The 12,582-nt window shown below is 48.7% G+C and overlaps 1 long non-coding RNA gene across 1 annotated transcript; it reads left to right on the top strand.

The window, feature by feature from the left end:
• Positions 1–642: 642 nt before the first annotated feature.
• LOC113196478 (uncharacterized) lies at positions 643–6,049 on the top strand. The gene is made up of 2 exons (XR_003302552.2): positions 643–1,066; positions 5,608–6,049. It is a non-coding gene; the product is annotated as an uncharacterized LOC113196478 (long non-coding RNA).
• Positions 6,050–12,582: the final 6,533 nt, after the last annotated feature.

Below are 12,582 nucleotides of genomic sequence, written 5' to 3' on the forward strand. Positions count from 1 at the left end.
GTAAAAAGGTGACTTACTCCTAGGCCAAACATGTTTCTCTTTTCCTCCCATGAGCATAGCTAGGTTTTCTGTTGTGGTTGTTGTTTGATTGGTTGGTTTTGTTTGGTACTGGAGATGGAACCCAGGGACACTCAATCACTGCACCTCATCTCCAGCTTTTTTTATTTCTTATTTTGAGACAGGGTCTCACTCAGTGGCTTAGGCCTCACTAAGTTACTGAGGATGACCTCAAACTTGTGATCCTCCTGCCTCAGCCTTCTGAGTTGCTGGGATTACAGGTGTGCGCCACCACACCCCGCCGTATCTATGATTTTGAAAACCTTGCCAAGGCCCGAGTCTAGAAGGGAGTGCTCTTCAGTGTTCACATAGGCCTAGGCTTCTCCCGGATGAGGACAAGGTACCATTGTTCTTCTTTCCATATTTTTGACATTATTTCATAAAGAGTAGGTGTAGTATTTTATAGCTGGGAAGAATAAAATAAACAAAAATCAACAAACAAGCGGTTGCCACGGTGAGAAGAAAGTGGGGAGACTTCATTATCTAGCCACTCCCTTGTCCCAGGGTCACATGATACTCATGGTCTGACAACTGGCGCTGGGAACCCTGCCCGGGCTACTTGAGATGAACGTCCAGGATCTTTGGTCAACTCCAGACCTCACCAGATGCCAAACTGAGAGGTCTGGCAACCTCTGAAGGTCACCCGGTCTGGGATTTTTCTTCCCTTGCTTTTCTGGCTGTAGCTCTGCATGTGTGTGCACTGGAAAGTACACATTTTGGTGGCTGAGGATCAACATGGGGGGCACCCTGCAAGGAGCAAGTTTACGGAGACCATAACACGGTCTCCTTGAAAGAAGATGGGCCCATTCTGTTCTTCTCCAAGACGCCTGACCCTGTAAATGAGACAGATTTCAGTGGTAATTCCCAGAGTTCAGCTTTCCAAGACAGAAGCCATGCACCAGAGACCACATAGGTCACCTCCCTGTGGATCTGGGGTCAGAGCCTGTCCCCTGGAAGGGAGCACACATTCACGTCCCCAGAGATTGACACAGACCGGGACTGTCTCCAGGTAAGTCGCCCTCGTTCCCGGTGCATCAACTGGTTGAAGTTTGGGGCCGCTGTGCTTACCCAGTGGATTTATGTCTTTGGTCCTGCATTTCTAATTATTCACCTGGTTAGTTTTAGCCAGAATTGCAGCCAAGTGTCTGAATTATGTCTATTCTCCCAAACTGCCAAGTGGAATCTGCTTTTATTAACTGAACTGGCCTCTCCATCTTTAATACATGAACCCCTGAGCCTAGAATGCTGATCCCCGCCCGTTCCTCTGACACGTGCCCCCTCTTCAGGCTTAGTGTCTCCCCGATGAAGCTTCCCCCACACCCTGGGCAGAGGTGAGCCAGTAACGTCTGGCATAGGGAATACTATTTGTTGAGCACCGTTATGCACCGCACACTGGGGAGTCCAACCGGCAGCCAGTTAGACATGGCTCTCTCGTGTGGAATCAGCTGGACACTCCATACTACAGCCACGACAGGCATGGGAAAACCCGTGGGAATGCAGCTCCCCTGCCTGACCACAGCAGAGCTAACTGCCACACACCTGGGTGGCAAAGACAGGAACTATCTTGGTTAAAAGTGGGTTGAGGCCCCCTTGGGGGACTGTAGGAAGAGAAGTGTGTGCTTTCTTTAATCTGATATTCCTAAGGAAGAACTATCATCAGAATGTGCACCAAGCCTCCGACTGCTGCTCCCGGAACCCGTATCCACCAGGACGTCTCATCAGGAGTCACCATACCCCCCACGTCCTGTGTCCTTCATTTAGTGGCCAAGGCCAGTTCTCTCTAAAACGCCTCCGATTCTTGGACCACAGCCATCACCCTATGTCTGCATTGCCAACATCTGTCTTTCCTCCCTTCAACAAATACTTATCCAATACCTACTGTATACATGCCAGAGAGCGTGCCAGTGGTGGGCTAGAACATCAGTCAGAAGGGCAAGGGTGTGGCACAGACCAGCGGGAAAGAGGCAGCACCCAAGGCTGACATCAAAATGGAATCGAGAGAGTGGGTAGAATCAATGAATAGATGGATGAACGAAGGACCAGCTCTTTACACTACCATATGATCCTGTCCATAGTGTGGCTGGAAACCAGCCCCTGTCCAGACACCCCACTCTCTACCTGAACTTTAAGCAGTTTCCTACTGGGCGCTGGGTTAGGTTCTGTCTTCCTGGCTGCCTCTTTTCTGTTCTTCTTCTGACTTTCTTCCCTGTACGCTGGGGATTGAACGCAGGGCTTCATGCATGCCAGGTAAGTGCTCTGCCACTGAGCCGCCCCAGCCCGGCCTGGTGGCTCTCCTGGCTCTGGTGCCAACCTACCTTTCTAGCTTTATTTCCTTCTAACCCTCTAAGGAGAGCCCGTGGATTATGCTGACTATTGCTGTGTGTGTTTATTTTACCTGTCTAGAAAATTCACCCCTAAATCTGATACTGCAACTGTATCCATGGGAGGGAGGGAGGGAAGGGGCGAAGGCTAGTGGGAGTACAAGAGCCAGTCGGAAGCCCCGATATTAGAAGAGAAAAATCAAGAAGGAAGAGAATAAGAATTTTATTGACAAACACAAAGGGAAATAGCAGAAGGACTTGAAAGTGATGGCCTTTGGGGTTACAGATCAAGGTCAAGGGGGCAGAGGGGTGTGTGGTGCACACCTGTGATTTCAGCCACTCAGGAGGCTGAAAGGCCAGCCTCAGCAACTTAGGGAGGCTGTAAGCAACCTAGCGAGACACTGTCTCAAAGTAAAGTGCTTAAGTACCCCTGGATTCAACCCCTGGTACTAAAAACAAAGCAAGGAGTAGGGCATGAGACTGTGTTGGTTTGTTTTAAGACTAATAGTGTGTCCTTGCCTGTTTGTGGGGAGCGGGGTTGTTACCCGGAATGGAACCCAGGGGTGCTTAACCACTGAGCCACATCCCCAGCCCTTTTTACATTTTATTTAGAGAGAGGGTTTCGCTAAGTTGCTAAGGCTGGCTTTGAATTCATGATCCTCCTGCCTCAGCCTCCTGAGTCGCTGGGATCACAGGCATTCGCCACTGTGCCTGGCTTGCAATTGCCTTTTAAAACCACATACCTAGATTACTTTTTTTTAAAATATAAACAAACCTTATTTGTTTATTTTATCTCAATAAAGCTAACAAAATGCAGATATGATGGATCCCAAAATTTATGCTTTTTTTTGGTGGATTGAAATTGTTTTAATCATAAATAAAAAAAAAAAAGTAGTATCTATTTTGGGGGTGCGGGGAATTGAACCCAACACCTCAAGCATGCTCTGCCACTGAGCCACACCTTATCCCCTTAAAATTGTTTTTAATACGTACAATGCAACAAGATAAAGATTTCAACAAGAAGAAACGGACACTCACTGAGGAGATGTGTATGAAGTGCATGCACCTGGCATGTAAGAGGCAGAGAATAAAAGGCCAGCATCACTTTGGGGTTTCATTTATGAGCCTTGCCATGAAGCAGACGCAGAGAAAGGGATGCCGAGCTTCCCCACATTTCATCCTGTCGTGAGCCCTGCCACACCCAGCTTTCTAGTTTCCTTTCCTTCAGTGGCTCCTCTACAACATCCTTCCCTCTGGGGCATATGCGTTATCCTAGGATGACCTTTCTTTTGGATCCCCCAAAGTTTTTCTGTTGTGAGTTAGGGTAGTAGCAGCTGCTATAACAAATGGACCCTAAACTCTCAATGGTGTCACCTGAGGCAAGTACATTTTCCCCTCATCCTGAGTTCCTGGGCTGGAGACCATTTTCCTTCCCTTGATAGCTTAGGAGCATGGGCCCTTTTCCTTTCTTTGCCTTTTCCTTGTTCCTTTCTCTCTTTTTTAGTAGTGGTAGGGATAAGACACAGGGCCTTGCACACATGAAGCTTGCACCCTACCACTGAGTCACACTCCAGCCCAACTCGCTTGCTCCTACGGCTCTTCCATCCCCTGGGTCGTCTGCAATGAGGGGAAAGAGCCAGAAGAGAAGGCCCAACCCCAGTGGCCTCCGTGTGGGTGTGAATCCCATCGCCTCTGCCCATGCTGCATTGTCCAGCTAGAGAAGGGGTTTCTGGGAAATATACCTGGATGGACAGCCTCTTTCAGTGAAAACTCAACTCTGTGGAGAGCAATATAGATTCTGGAGGAGACATCGTGCCCCACTCACTGCGGGGCCATGCGCCACGGTTCACTTGTGCAGCCTGCTTCATTTCTACCTCCCCAACAGGAGCCCTCTGCATTCCCAGCCTCAGACCACCATCATCTTCCCCACTCCGCTCTCTGCATTGAGGGGACGTATTCCGTCCATGTAAATACTGTGGGCTTTTCCAGGCACGAATGCATCTCCTCTTTGAAGACGTCTCCGTTTCTAGAGCCAGCCAGCCACTGACTCAACACAGAAACTGAATTTCTGAGTCGTGGAGTCTGAGAGTTGGATGGTCCCTCAACGATATGGCTCAATCCCATTGGTGTAAGGGAAATCGGCTCAGGAAAGAGAGAGTCCCCAGACCCTGGCAGTCACGGCATATCTGTGTCCCCTGCTTGCCAAAACTTTAGCAAGAATCTCAAAGGCCATGACCGGTCATGGTCTGGATTTTGCTATGCCAGGAACTTGAATTGTATGTGTTGGGACTGTGGGTTTGTTGTGATGGTGACCCCAATGAGCTCCACCTCCCAGGCATCCACATCCTGTGTCGTCCCCTCCTACTCTGGGCCGGAATTGGTCCGCATGACCCGCAACACAGCCGAAGCATAGGAGTGATAGGACGTTTCCTCTGACATCAAACCCTTTTCACTTCACTTTAAAAAATCCTGGTCCTCACTATAGTAACGCAGCCACATCAATGATCACAGCAGCTCAATTCACAATAGCTAAACCGCGGAACCTAGATGCCTTCAATAGATGAATAGATAAAGAAACTGTTGTACATACATACAATGGAATATTGCTCAGCTTTAAAAGAGAACAAAATCATGGCATTTGCAGGTAAATGGATGGAATTGGAGAATATCATGCTAAGTGAAGTAAGCCAATCCCCAAAAAAACAAAGGCTGAATGTTCTCTCTGATAAGTAGATGTTGATCCATAACGGGGAGAGGGGAGCATGGGAAAAATGGAGGAACTTTCTCTGGGCAAAGGGTGCATGGGGGCAGGAAAGATGGTGGAATGAGATGGACATCATTACCCTAGGTACATGTATGACTGCACATAGGGTGTGACACTACATTGTGTTACAACCAGAGAAATGGAAAGTTGTGCTGAAATTGGGTACAAAAAATCAAAATGCATTCTGATGTTATATAAACCTAATTAAAATAAATTAATTAATTTTAAAGAATGCTGGTCTTCCTCTGTCACGCACTCCACATATATTCCCCATGGCAGTGTTCATTCTCAAGTAATTTTACTACACTTTGGAAAATCTCTCTCATTTGATATTTAGGTTGATGTTTTGTTGGTTTTCTCTGTTTTTGGGGGGGTGGGCGGTGGGGAGGGAATACTGGGGATTCTCAGTACCACTGAGCTGCATCCCCAGTCCCTTTTATCTTATTCTATTTTATTTTGAGACAGGGTCTCACTAATTGCCCAGGCTAGCCTCAAATTTGTGATCCTCCTGCCTCAACCTCCGAGTAACTGGGATGACAGTCATGCACCACCATGCCTGGTCACATCATGAAGGACTCTGGCTTCTGTTCCATGTCCTGGATGGCTGACTCAATTTGGGGTGAGCCATGTTACCACAGCCCTGCAGAGAGGTGCAGAGGGCAAGCACTGAGCCCACTGCCACAGTCATGTGAGGCCGTTGGGAGCGGCTCTTCCAGCCCCGGTTGGATCTCCAGAGACCACAGCCACGGCCTGACCTCAGCCACTGGGAGACGCACCCAGCTGGGCTCCTCCTGAGTTCCTGACTCTAGCAATTGTGTGGTTACCCGTGTATATTGTCTTAAAATTCTAAATGTTGGGTTAATTTGTTTCTCAGCAACAGATAAGTAAAATGGTCTTTTTCATTGTCTACTCAGGATAACGTGTGCATTCATTTACTTGGCAGGGGAGAAAATTCATTATACATTAAAGTTTATTTATTTATTTTGGGGGGGTAGCAGGGATTGAACTCAGGGGCACTCAACCACTGAGCCACATCCCCAGCCCTATGTTGTATTTTATTTAGAGACAGGGTCTCACAGAGTTGCTTAGTGCCTCATCCTTGCTGAGGCTGGCTTTGAACTTACAATCCTCCTGTCTCAGCCTCCTGAACCGCTGGGATTACAAGCATGCACCACCGCTCCTGGACCTACATTAAAGTTTTTGTTTTGTTTTGTTTTGTTTTAATCAGACTCTACAAAGGTCTGTGGAAATATCCTCTGTAAACATCAAACATTTTGGTATCTCTTAAGTCTCCAAATAATTGGTACACTATTAAGGAAAAAGTGAGAAAGAGGAAGTAAGGGAAGGAGGGAGGAAGGAAAGGATGACCTTATCCATCGTTTTAAAGACATCTTGAATCCCATATTTTATGAAGCATACCCTGATCCACCCCTTACACCTAATATCCAACTGTGATTTCTTCTATAGTTGATGTTAACGTTCTCAGGACACTTCTCTTAGTTTGTCTTAATGTGGTAGTTCAACAAAGAAATATCTATTGGACACCGAGTGCCAGATGTGTGGCAGGCGCTTTGACACATCAGTCACAGAGAACGCACAGAGACCTTGTACGGGGCAGCTTACATTCTAGTTGGTATAGAAACGAGTACAATGCGATGGCACAGAGAAAAGAAAAACCGGAACAGGATGGCAAAATGACGTATGTCTTTATTTATTTATTTGGTGCTGGGGATTGAACCCAGGGACACTTAACCACTGAGCCACATCCCCAGGCCTCATTTGTATTTTATTTAGAGAGGGGTCTTGCTAAGTTGCTTAGGGCCTCACTAAGATGCTGAGGCTGGCTTTGAACTAGAGATCCTCCTGCCTCAGTCTCCCAAGCCACTGGGATTAGGCAAATGACCCCTTCCCTGCTGCTTATATCTTTATCATGTCCTGGTGCAACTGTCAGGAGCTCAGGAGGATGGACAGGGCAGTGGGCAGGTGATCTTGGGACCACTGTGGGGCATTGCCTGTTCTGGGGCTTGGAAATATTTGCTTAATCAAAGCAACTATGAAGGAGCTGGCCCTAGAATGACGGAGTTCCCTCAGGCGGCAAATCCCAGAGTTACTGGATGCTGACACAAAGCCCCACTCACTCCTGGTTGATCACCAGATTTGTCAGCAGAACTGACTACAGAGAACCCACCTGGGTGAAAGCCCGAGAGTGATCCTCCCTCCTCCTCCCAAATGAAACTCTGCAAACTGAGCCCTTATCTCTCCCTGTTACATCAGATTGCCAATCTGGGCAGAATTGGATCAAAGAAACTGCAGTGTCCCTAAAGCCATCCACCCAGCATCACAGGACTCAGATAAGTGAGGCTATTTTAAGTACCTGAGACCCCTGTCCAGTGGATACCATAGGCGTGACTTCATTGGTCATCTTCTGCTCTGTGCCAGAGGCCCTGAAGGTTTTCTCCCCAACTCTCATAAGATCCACCCACATACACCTAAGGCCTCTGGCTCAACCTCCTCCTGTAGTAGGGCTACCACTCATTAAGCAAGAAAACCTGGCCGTATCCTTCACCCTTTCCCTTACTCTCCACGTGTAACAGTCCTCAACTCCCCCAGAGTCCACCTTAAAATCATCTTTCAAATGGATTCTCTCGGTGTGACCACCATTGCCACTCCAGGTACTTCCATCCCTTCTAATTTCCTGCCTGGGTGGCCTCACAGGGCTCCCACCCCAGGCCATCGCCCCAACCTGCGCCAGCCTGTTGCACCCTTCTCCATGTCAACTGTCACTGTTTCCAGAGTGCTCTCTGACGACCAAGCGTAATAATGTTTCAAATCACTTAAGGGTTCTACATTCAGGAGAAGTCCACACACCTCAGCGTGACATGAGATGCACCTTGGAATCTGGCCCCAGCTCAACTCTCTCTTCACCTTGCTCCTGAGCTATTGCACCGTGTGGACGACATCACTCACAGTTTCAGAGGTCTCAGTCCAAAAATGGCCGACGGCATTGTTCTGGGCCTAAGGTGAGTCAGAACATCAGGAGGGGAGCGAGGAAAACAGCTCAGACATGGCAGTGAGAGAGGGGGCGGGGAGAGAAGGAGGCGGAGAGAGAGGGAGAGATCCATCCATCCAGATCTGCACACCAAGGACAAAATATACACCCCCAAAGGCACACCCCCAGTGACCCCCTCCTCCAGCCACTCCCCGCCTGCCTGCAGTTACCGCCCAGTTCATCCACATCAGCAGATTAATGCACTGACCGGGTTAAAGCTCTCCTAGCCCAATCATTTCACCTCTAAACTTTCTTGCATTGTTTCATCCGTGAGCTTTTGGGGGTCACCTCATTCCTAACTCATGATACTGGCTGTTCCCTCTTTCTTTAATGTCCTTTCATCAGCTTCTGACCATTACTGCTTCCCTTGTATCCTTCAAGACTCAGACCAGAGGCTCTTTGGAAAGATGCCCTGAGCCCTCCAGAGTGCTCTAGGACTCTACCACCTCCCTCAGCACCTTGCATGTGAGGCATTCATCTCATAACCACCGCTTGCTGCTCCCCTGGCCCTTGTATTAGAGATTGAACCCAGGGGTGCTCTACCTCTGAGCTACACTCCCAGCCCTTTTTATTTTTATTTTGAGATAGGGTCTCATCCAGGCTGGCCTCAACCTCAAACCTGCAATCCTCCTGCCTCAGCCTCCCAAATTGCTGGGATTACAGGTGTGCACCACCATGCCTGGTTTGTCCTATAGCTTTAAATCCCCAGCATCTAGTCCGCAGCCTGGCATACATATGTATTCAACAAAGGTTCAGTGACTATCTTCAATTCAAGAAGGCCTGTAAAGAATTCTGAGACCCAGTAGATTGCTAAGGTCTAACAACTCCTGAGTTGAGCAAGCCGTACCCTTACTCAACTTTTAGGGCTCTTTTCTCTATTCCAGGATTATTCTCAGCATTGTGGGAGGAGAAGTGCATCAGAATTCCCTAGGGGGCTGGTTAGAGACACAGATTCACCTGGGCCTATGATGAATCTCTGTTTTGGACAAGCTTCCTTGGTGAGTCTTCTAAACAGGGATGAAAGGAAGGACTTGGAGAAGTAGCAAGACGACCTTACGGAGTAGGAAGGGCCTGGAAGTGGAGGGGAGGTTAAGTATCAATCATTAAAAATCCCAAGGTGCCCTTTGTTTTTATTCTTAGTGCATCTCAGAATCACCTGGGGAACTTTATTCTTTCCAGCCACAAATGAGGGTACCTGACTCAGTGCGTCTGGCAGGGGGTCCCAGAAGTTGCTCTTCTAACAAGCTTCCAGGTGCTTCTGCTGCTGATGCTGGTCCAGGCAGCACGATTTGGGAGACTCTTGAGCTGGTCAATAATTCTGTTCAATGCAATAATCTGTTTTGCGACATCCACAGAGAAATCCCATCTCCCTGTTTTTCCGTTTAAACTCTTCCACAGATGTGGATCTTGTTACATTTTGAAATGGGATTTTTCATGGATAACTCTCCATGTTCTTTTTTGTGCTGAACCAAAATTTGCCGTGAATACTTTTCACTCATGATTCCAGGTCTGCCCCCTAGGTTCTCAAAGAATACATCTGCACCTATTTGTATATGGGAATTTAAAAAAATGTTTGAAGATCAACACATGACCTATCTGTTTCTTCTTCCCTACACAAATATTTCCTGCTTCTTTGGTCATTGCTCAGACTGGAGGACTTTCACCAACAATCAATCAGATCCCTGAGAATCTCTGTCAACTTTTTTCTTACACCTGGTGCTCAGAACTGGCACAGTACTCCATTTGGGATCTGACCAGCTCAAAGCAGTCTCTTGAACTGCACACTATTTTAGAGTAGGCTTGTTTTGTTCTGGTACTACTGATGGAACCCAGGGCCTCACAATTGCTAGATAAGGTAAGTGTCTATCATTGAGCTACACCCCGGTCCTTTTTTATTTTGAGACAGGGTCAAAATTGCTTAGGTTGGCTAAGAACGTGGGATACTCCTGCCTCAGCCTCTGAGTAGCTGGTATTTCAGCCATGCACCACCATGCCCAGCTGACTGTATATTAAAAAACAACCCCTCACCAAACAAACAAACAAAAATATTTCATACATTTAGGCTTGTTGAACTTGGGGGTAAAAAAATTAATTTTTTTACATGTACTAGTATCCACTCAGGAATTGTCCACCTGTCCTTAATTAGTTGACTTTTTAAGGGTTACATTTAGCATTTACTCCTTTTATATGTGATTTTGTTGGTTTTCTCCATTTAAAAAAATAAACATTAACTCATACCTAAGTTATGAGGTGGTCATGGCAGTATGATAAGAGGGTGACAAATCCCAAGTATGAAATTACCGATTTTACAACTTTGCTTGGGCTCCTAATTCATACTTTATTCTTTCCAGCCACAAATAACACTGTGATCTGCAATCTCCAGGATCATGCACACAAAACTCCTCATTTTTTGGTCAACCCTGATCTGAATATTCTTTCTATTGCCACAGGTCCACATGCCAAACTCTTAGTTTTGGGTTCAGAAAGGACAGCCTGCCTTTCCTCCAGGTGTTTACAGTCTAAGAGAGAACTGTTTTGCCTGGTTAAGATGATGAAGGGAAATAATGAAGGGATTCAAACAGAAGGGAATTGAAAAGCCATCGTTACAAAACCAACATCAAAGTCAAATATTAAATAATGACATTTTGGTTCAATAATTCAAAAAGTGAAGTTGTGCTTATTACAGTGTCGGTCCACCCATATACTTGGATTCATTGATTTATCAGCCTACCCAGTGGGTGCTGTATAATTTGCAAGATGTTATTTTGGTTCCCTCCTGGATAGTGTGATAATGCCTCTACCTTTGAGAAATAGAAAAGATGCTGGTTCTCCGCAATTAATGTAAATTAAAAAAAAAACTGAATAGAAAGGGCAGACTTCTCCAGGTAAGCTTAGACTGCCTTCGGGTCCATGTATGGGATGTGGGTTTTCGGAAGGGGGAGTACACAGCATTACATTTGAAAACGACTTTAGAGAGTGACTTGTGAACGAGACTACCTGAGGGCTTAAAATATGGCAGAAAAAAGAAAGCAGTGTAGGCAGCTTCTGGGACCCTGAAGGGAAACGAGAGCGGGGAATTTGTTGTCTGTTTCATCCTTAGACGTTTCAAAGCGCGACACTTGCGGTAACAAAATTGCATTGCGAAAGTATCCGTGCGTTATTATCTCCCGTTCTTGATGGTGACACGTAGACAGGGGATGGCCTCTTAGAGCACCAGCAACTTTCCGTCACAGCACCGCCGAATCTTCAGGGGGCCACGGGGAAGAAAGCCGGCTTTCTTCCACGACCTTTCATGAAAATGGAGAAAAACCTGGTTTCAAAATCTTCTCGTGGCTTGAACCGAAAGTTAAAAGGGATTCTTCAGCTTGCACATTGGGCCTGACCTTGCCTATCATGAATGAATCATGTACGCCGAAGAGAAGCTGCAGGATGGAGGGTCGCGGCGGGCGACCGAACGCCAGGAAGGAACGGTGGGGTGTGTAGGGGACCGAGCGCCCGGCTTCGGTCCGGACCGGCTGTGTGCAGGCGGGGTGGGGGTGCTAGCTCCCAGGGGAAGGGACAGCTTCCCAGGACGGGGGGGTTGGGAGGGGCGAGCAGGGTGGTTTGCCTGGCTGCGGAACGCTCCCCCGGGAGCTGGGGCGCGCAGAGGCGGGCTCTGAGGCGCGAGGAGAGCCCGAGGCTTCCCGGTCCCCAGCCGGCGCGTGTCCGTGTCTGTACGGCACGGGCCGGACGCGCGCCAGTGAAAGCTCCAGGACTTGGTAGCCGCTGCATAGAGAGCCAGCGCCGCCGGGCGAAAATACCGCGTAAAGTCTGAGCGGGGGCGCCGAGGAGTGCCGTCCGGGAGAACCCAGTGGATGAGCAAACCTGGGTCGGCGCCCCTCGAGTCAGCGCGCTTATGTGAAGCCACAGTACTCAGAGGCGGGAGGGCGGGCCATGAGGGGGAAGACCAGAGCTCAGCTTTCCAAGCATCCCCGGGAAGAGCGCGAGCTCCCAGAACCAGCGCGCGTACGAGCAGCCAGAGTACGCGCCGCTCGCGACCTGGCGCGCTCCCCGCGCAGTCTGGACAACTACCGCGCCGGAGGGTATTAAGGGGGAAGGGGGAGGCGTGGCTTGTACCGAGAAGCCAATGGGCCACGGAGGGGCGCGCGGGGGCGGAGCTGGGGCGTAGAGCGCCGATTGGCCAGCCCGCCCTCCGGTATGCAGATGCAGGGTGGTCACGTGCCAGGGGCCGGGACAACTTCCTGTTGGAGGCCGACGCGGGGCGGGGAAGGGGGCGCGAGCGCCCCGTCTGGCTGAAGCGGGGGGAGGGGGGTTCTTGTCAGTTAGAGCAACAAGATGGCCGCGGTGGCAGCTCCGCACCTCTGCGCGACGGCCTCCGGAGCCGCAGCCGC

The sequence above is a fragment of the Urocitellus parryii genome, chromosome 7, assembly GCF_045843805.1.
Source record: "Urocitellus parryii isolate mUroPar1 chromosome 7, mUroPar1.hap1, whole genome shotgun sequence".
NCBI classification, from domain to species: domain Eukaryota; kingdom Metazoa; phylum Chordata; class Mammalia; order Rodentia; family Sciuridae; genus Urocitellus; species Urocitellus parryii.